Source organism: Acanthaster planci, unplaced genomic scaffold, assembly GCF_054643075.1.
Source record: "Acanthaster planci isolate LZ-2023a unplaced genomic scaffold, COTS_SCS Contig68, whole genome shotgun sequence".
Taxonomy (NCBI): Eukaryota; Metazoa; Echinodermata; class Asteroidea; order Valvatida; family Acanthasteridae; genus Acanthaster; species Acanthaster planci.
This window is the reverse complement of record NW_028257690.1, coordinates 5,549-12,929: the sequence shown is the minus strand read 5'-3', so window position 1 is coordinate 12,929 and position 7,381 is coordinate 5,549. Positions and strand designations below refer to the sequence as shown.

General features: G+C 45.3%; 1 long non-coding RNA gene across 1 annotated transcript; it reads left to right on the top strand.

Moving 5' to 3' along the window:
* Positions 1-1,821: 1,821 nt before the first annotated feature.
* LOC147795332 (uncharacterized) lies at positions 1,822-6,895 on the top strand. Its single transcript, XR_015423991.1, has 2 exons — positions 1,822-1,953; positions 6,045-6,895. It is a non-coding gene; the product is annotated as an uncharacterized LOC147795332 (long non-coding RNA).
* Positions 6,896-7,381: the final 486 nt, after the last annotated feature.

The following is a 7,381-nucleotide window of genomic DNA, read 5'->3' as shown; positions in this document are numbered from 1 at the left end:
TGCAGAAATAATTTGCTTTGGCCGCTGTGCAATTCACTGACCTAGGCTGGCACAATTACGATGAGCAATTCCGCCTGCGTATGGAAGCGACCTCGTCCCGTTCTTGGAACTGTGGGTTACTGTCGCCATGGGTGGCAGCTTGTTACCCGCAGTTACTTCTGCGCATACGGCTGTCGGGGCCGCTCGTAACAACTTGACTAAGTACATCTGCTTTATGTTTAATTCCGATTTGGGCTGCCGGTGGAATCCGTGACGTTATGTCCACTGTTGCAGTCGGTGCGGAAGGCTGCGACACGGTGCGGGGTCGTATAGAACGGCGTGCACCACCCCGTGCAAGGAGGCACCACCGCCAAGTATCCGTCCCCCCTCCGTTAGCGCTACGTACACGCGCTACACCAAGACTTTGTCTGCTGCACTGAGTGCGCGGCGGGCATTCCGGCTGCCGATAACAGGCATTGCGGGGCCACGGATGAGCACTACCACAAGCATTGGCAATCCACAGCCGACCGCTCCTAACCAAAACCCGCAGGCGAATTTTCGTGCTTCCAACGCCCATTACACGGTGGCTGTGCTTCGTACAGTGGTTAGCACATTATCCACACGAGTCAGCGGCTGATTCACTTAGACAGGGTTTTTCACGGGGTTCTTCCCTTTGGTTTTAAGGGTCTTGGATTAAGGACGGATTCTAAATGTGTTAAATCTGCCACAGGTAGGCCCGAGGTTGTTCTTCAAAAGTTGCAAAACGACATTGATCTCGGTAGAATTTTGGGACCTTTCGTTCATCGGCTCATTTCGACTGATCTCCCATTTGTTATATCCCATGTCCCAATGCTTGGTAAGCAAAAACCGACATCAAGTCTGCTTTTAGGCTGCTTCCCGTTGCTCCTTCGGCGTACGAACATCTCGGTTTTCAGTTTCAGAATAAGTTTTACAATGACAAATGCCTACCCGTGGGCTGTTCAGTGTCATGTGCATTGTTTGAGACCTTTAGTACCTTTTTAGAATTTCACGTGAAGCGGTTTCCGGATCAGACACTGTAACACCTTACCTTTTTTGTTCATTGGCGCAAGCTAGGAACGGTGTGGGTTATTTTTAAGTACATTTCAAGATGTCTGTGCGGAGCTGCAAGTTCCGCTTGCTGAAGAGAAGACAGAGGGCCCTTGTCAAACTTATTTGGGTTTTGAAATTGATACAGTGCGGCGCCAAATTCGGGTGCCAAGCGGCGAAGAACGGGCACTCCGGGAAAATTTCAGTCATGTGTGGGACGGAGAAAGTTGTCATTGAGGGAAATCCAATCCTTAGTAGGCTCACTGAACTTTGTATGTCGCGCTGTCGCCCAAGGCCGGGATTCACCAGGCGTTTAATTGGTTTATCACGAAAGCCGGCAAAGCCACATCATAAAATACGCATGACAACGGGCGCAAAAAAGGACTTGTTAATATGGTTGGACTTTCTGTATCATTCCAATGGGGTTTCATCATTCCGTGATCAGGGTTGGCTTGATAACGACACATTAGAGTTATTTACCGATGCTTCTGCCAGCGTTCGTTTTGGCGGCTACTTTACCGGTCAATGGTTTCAAGGGAGGTGGACTCCCAAGCTGGTCGCACTTTCGCCATCCATAGCATACTGCGAATTCTATCCTTTGGTGACTGCTGTGTGTAATATCCATTATTAGTTTTAATGTTTCAGCAGCCAATCACTCCAGTTAAATCCTTCAATCATGTCAAAGCCATCATGTAGTTGAACCACACAGCTGTGCTTTGCATTATTACATATGTATTGACATCACCAACTGTACGTTCTTTATTAATGCTGGGCTCTTCCAACATGGCACCTCATGCACCAAAGCAGCAAGCTGTGTGTCTGTGTTTTTTCATTCTATTCTGTCTAGAGGTTATTTTGAAGCACAGGACATTACATTGGCGACGAGGAGAAGCCTAGAATGTCAGGGTAAGCAACTGAATACCCTATAAGTAGCAATTGAAGAAGAAAATCGAGCTAAAGCTGTTACGCATATTGCACTTTCTGTAACGTTGCAGTGTAGTATTGACGGTGCATGAACCGCTGGCAATATGGCCACAAGATCGAAAGAGCAACCAGTACCAATAACCGTTGTAACTGAAACTAGAAACTTAAAGAGCCAACCATTCAGTCACCCTGATGACCAAATATCAACAGGGAAAGCTTGGGAAGAATGGCTAGAGGGCATAGAGAGAGAATTTCGGTACTTTAAAATCGCTAGCTCTACAGACAAGAAAGATGCCCTGATAATTTATGGTGGCAAAGAAATCGCCAGATTAGAGAAGAGCCTCCCTGATCCAACAGATGTGGATGATGTTTATGACAAACTGAAGACAAAACTCAACAACTACTTCACTCCTAAGAAAAATAAACATCATGCCAGATACCTGTTCCTAAAGATGCAACCCACGTATGCAGCTCGGCTGAGAGAAAAAGGCCAATGATTGTGAGTTTGGAGAAACTCGCGATGACAGAATTCTCGAGCACCTCATCCAAACTATCACTAGCAAAACCCTCATCCAGAAAGCCATAAACAAGAAGTGGTCACTTACACAAATGTTGACCAAGGCAGCACAGATAGAGGATACATCCTTGCAGATAAGCAGCATGAGGCCCTCTGATGAAGCAAGCAGTGTGGCCAAAGTGGGATTTCATCCATCCCACAAGAAGAAAACAGGCAGTGGATACTATGGAAAGCCAAAATCCCATAGACCACAACCATGTGCCTACTGTGGACTGACTGGCACCCACCCACAAGGTAAAAATTGCCCCGCCTATGGCAAGAAGTGTAACAAATGCCAGACGTGGAATCATTTTTCCTCTGTTTGCCGAGCTGATTACACACATGAACAAACCAAAGCCATGCCCAGTCAGCCCACTCCCAAGAAACATGCTAAGCCCACACACCGTCAGAATCGCGTAAAAAAGACAAGCATGGAAGATGACCAAACTTCCTCAGATGATGAATTCTTTGACCAAGCAAACACCTGAAGCAAGTGCGAAGAATTACAGAAAGTAATTCAGGTGATGGTACAGTCTCTGTCTCATTGACAATGTCAATGTGCACATGGGGCCTGATAGTGGAGCAGAAGTAAATATCATGGATGAACACCAGCACAAAGCGCTACAGCACAGATCGTGCAATCCACATACACTTAAGGCAAGCCAAATTAAGCTCCACACTTTCCAAAGCAACTTACCTGTGAAAGGGGAGTTCCAAACGGTAGTCAGAAACAAATCACAGGGAGCGACAACAAAGTTTGTTGTTGTCAAAGGCCGAATCAATTCACCCCCACTCATAAGTAAGAAAACTCTGATTGAGTTGGGGATGATGAAAATCCAGCCAGATGGCTCCCTTGCAGAAACAAATGACCTCAGAATTCCAGAGAGCACTCAGACTGTTAAGACAGTCAGCAATGCAGCTACGGCACAACAGCAGATAAAAGCTATCATTGAGAAATACAATGACGTATTTCAGGGTATTGCGTTGATCCGAGACATCAAAAATGGCAGAGATATTTTTGCCAAAGTCAATATGAAACTAGAAGCAGCACCCATAGCCCAAAAGCCGAGACCAGTAGCATATTACCTCCAGAAACCACTGAGAGAATGGCTAGATCAATGCATCAAGGAAGGAATCCTTGAGGAAATTCCTCAGGGCGAGCCAGTAACATGGTGTTCACCACTTGTTGTGCAACCAAAGCCAAAGTTTGCACAGAGACCGATAGATGAGCTCGAACCACATATGATTAGAGCCAGTTTTGATCTACGCGTTCCAAACAAATTCATGGAAAGGAACAGGATCACACAAGGGCCAGTGGTTGAAGATTTCATGTACAAGTTTCACGACTGTAAAGTCTTCTCTAAGCTTGACATGAAACAGGGCTATCACCAACTCCTGCTTGACCCACACTCGAGAGGAGTTGCAACCTTCAGCACGCCATGGGGCAATCTACGCCCAAGACAATTGATCTTCGGAGCCAAATCATCCCAAGACCTCTTCGATGAGACAATCTTCAAAATCTTTGGAGACATACCAAAGTGCCTCAATCAGCGAGATGACATCCTCCTAGGAGGGCGAAACATTGAAGAGCATAACGAGACACTACAAGCAGTGTTGCAGAGAGCAGCCGACTTTGGCATCACTTTCAACCCTGACAAATGCCAGTTCGGAGTTGATGAGATTGAGTTCTATGGCTACAAATTCACAAAGGATGGTCTCAAGCCAACACCAGACAAAGTCCGAGCAGTCAAAGAGAGCAAACCGCCAGAGTCCAAAGAAGTCGTGAGAAGTTTCCTGGGAATGATTGGATATCTTTCCAAATTCATCCCTAGACATTCATCACTCACGGCACCCCTGAGAGAGCTAACACACAAAGATAAAAAGTTCAAATGGGGACCAGAAGAAAATGCAGCGTTTGAGAAACTAAAAGACAGCATCACCAATGAGAACACCATGGCCTACTTCAATCCTAAACTGCCGATCACAGTGCAAGCTGAAGCAAGCTATCATGAAGGCCTATCAGCTGGACTGTTCCAAGAGACCTCCAAAGGACTCCAGCCAGTACACTACATTAGCCGCACCATGACAGATGCAGAAAAGAGATACAGCCAGACAGAGAAGATGCTCTTGCTGTCCAATGGGCCAAAAACAGATTTTGCATCTATCTTCAAGGTGCACCCAAATTCCGAATCATCACTGCTCACAAACCCCTGATTCCCATGTTCAACAAGACAACAGCCAAGCTACCACCAAGAATTGAGAAATGGGCGATGAACATGCAAGAGGTTGACTATGAACTTGTCTATGAACCAGGCAAAGACGAAGCAGACCCGCTAGACTTCCTTTCTAGACACTCCTTGCCTGAGTCTGGAACAGACAGCACCGAGAAGGTGATAAAACAAGTTGTAGAAGCTGACCACGCAGTTGTTATTGAACGCATCAGAGAAGAGACCAAACGTGACAAACAGCTCAAGAAACTTTGCCAGAGAATACATGATGAAGACTGGGAAAGCCACAGAAAAGACCCAGACATTGCACCATTCTATTCAATTCGACATGAGCTGTATGAAGCACTGGGTCTGATATTCCAACTTGATCGTATCGCCATACCAGATGGCCTGCAGCGCAGAGTCATTAAGGCAGCGCATAACTTGGGTCACCTTGGGATGACGAAGACCAAGCAAATGCTCCGTGAGAAGTACTGGTTTCCGATGATAAACAGTATGGTGGAGCAGATAATCGGTCAGTGTTATTAATGCCAAGTCACTACAAAAGACCACAAGAAGCAGCCAATTAAGATGACACCCATACCAGAAAAGCCATGGGATGTCATTTCTGTAGACTTCGGAGGACCATACCCAGATGGTCACTACAATCTAGTTGCTGTAGACAAACACACTAGATATCCAGAAGTCAAGACCACCCACTCAACAGCATTCAAGCCAACGGTGGAGAAACTGAAAGAGATATTTGCCACACATGGAACACCAAGACGACTAGAAAGTGACAATGGGCCCCCCTTCAGTTCCAAAGAGTTCACAGAATTTGCCAAGCAAGAAGGATTCTGTCACCACAAGGTCACACCAGACCATGCCAGAGCCAACGGAGAAGCTTAAAGTTTCATGAAGTTGCTGAACAAAACTGAGCAGATCGCCCATCTCCAGAAGCAGAACAGAAACATCACTATTCAGGAAATGCATGCTCACCGGATACCGTTCAACCCCACACCCAGCAACTAACATCACACCGTATGAAGCCCTGATGAACAGGCCAGTAAGAACAAAACTTGATCACCAGTCCAGAGCACACACTCAGAGCATCAGAGACAACATCATCGACGAGAATGACAGACAGTACAAGCAGAGATTGAAACATAACGCTGAAAACCAGAACACAAAACAACACAAGTTTGTCGTGGGAGACTACGCACTTCTCAAACAGACGAAGAGCAAATGGAGTACAGCGTATGAACCAGCATTCTATATCATATACCGTATTGACAACTTATCCATTGCAGCCAGAAGAGCAACGGATGGGAGAGAGGTCTATCGCGATGCCAGCCACTTCAAACTGGTCAACAATGCTGTAAGCGACAAGGATGATGCCACTTTTCACCGAGACGACACAGAGCCTGAGGACACCTGGAGAGAAAGCACTCTACTCCAATTCAACACTGAACCTGAACCAGAAGAGACCGCACCTAGACACCCAGATCTACCTTCAAACCTAGAACCAGGATCTGTCTCCACAGCGCCAGATGTGACACCGACAGCGCAGGGGACACCCAATAGGCCAAGGAGAAACCGCCAACGACCAGACTACCTAAAAGCCTATGTTGAATAAACTTAAAAGTAAAAAGAAAAAAAGAGAAACTGAGAACACTTCAGTTTTGAGATTTCCCTAAAAAAGAGAGAGAGAGAGAAATTACTTCTAGAAAGAACACAGAAGAAACCAAATACTTTCACTTTTGTTCTTCATAATTTTATTCAGTTCTGTCTGCACATTTATAAGAGAAAAAAAAGAAGAAAAGTATTTTGTGTGGAACAAACAAAAAAGGACATTATTTGGAAAATAAGTGAATGTAAAGAACTTTTGCATAAAACTTAAATATTGTTTTGCTTAGCCCAGATGGTTTAAAACGTTACGAAGTCAGACTCTCTAAAGAAAAGAAGTGTTATATCCATTATTAGTTTTAATGTTTCAACAGCCAATCACTCTAGTTAAATCCTTCAATCATGTCAAAGCCATCATGTAGTTGAATCACACAGCTGTGCATTGCATTATTACATATGTGTTGACATCACCAACTGTACGTTCTTTGTTAATGCTGGGCTCTTCCAACATGGCACCTCATGCGCCAAGCAGCAAGCTGTGTGCCTGTGTTTTTCATTCTATTCTGTCTAGAGGTTATTTTGAAGCACAGGACATTACACTGTGTATTGTTGGGCTCCTAAGTTAGCTAATCGCAAGGTGCGTTTTCGGTCAAATAATGAGGCTGTGGTTAATATCATCAACAAGCAATCCTCACATTGTGATATGAACATGCAGTTGGTGCGCCTGTTTGTTTGCAAGTGTCCGCAATATAATGTCACATTTAAGGCCGTCAACATTCCAGGAATTCAAAATGACATAGCTGATTCCCTTTCCCATTATCAGGTGGCCAGTTTCCGTGCCCTCGCCCCTCAGGCCGAGAACAATATGACTCCATTTCCAGACATCCTAGAGGCCTGTTAGAAGGTGAAATGCGCCGCCTATTGATGACTGCTTCAACTTCAAACACTCACAAAACTTATCGATTTGGTTGGTGGGTTCACACATTGCGATTTTGCAGACGATTGTCCCGCATTGCCTAAT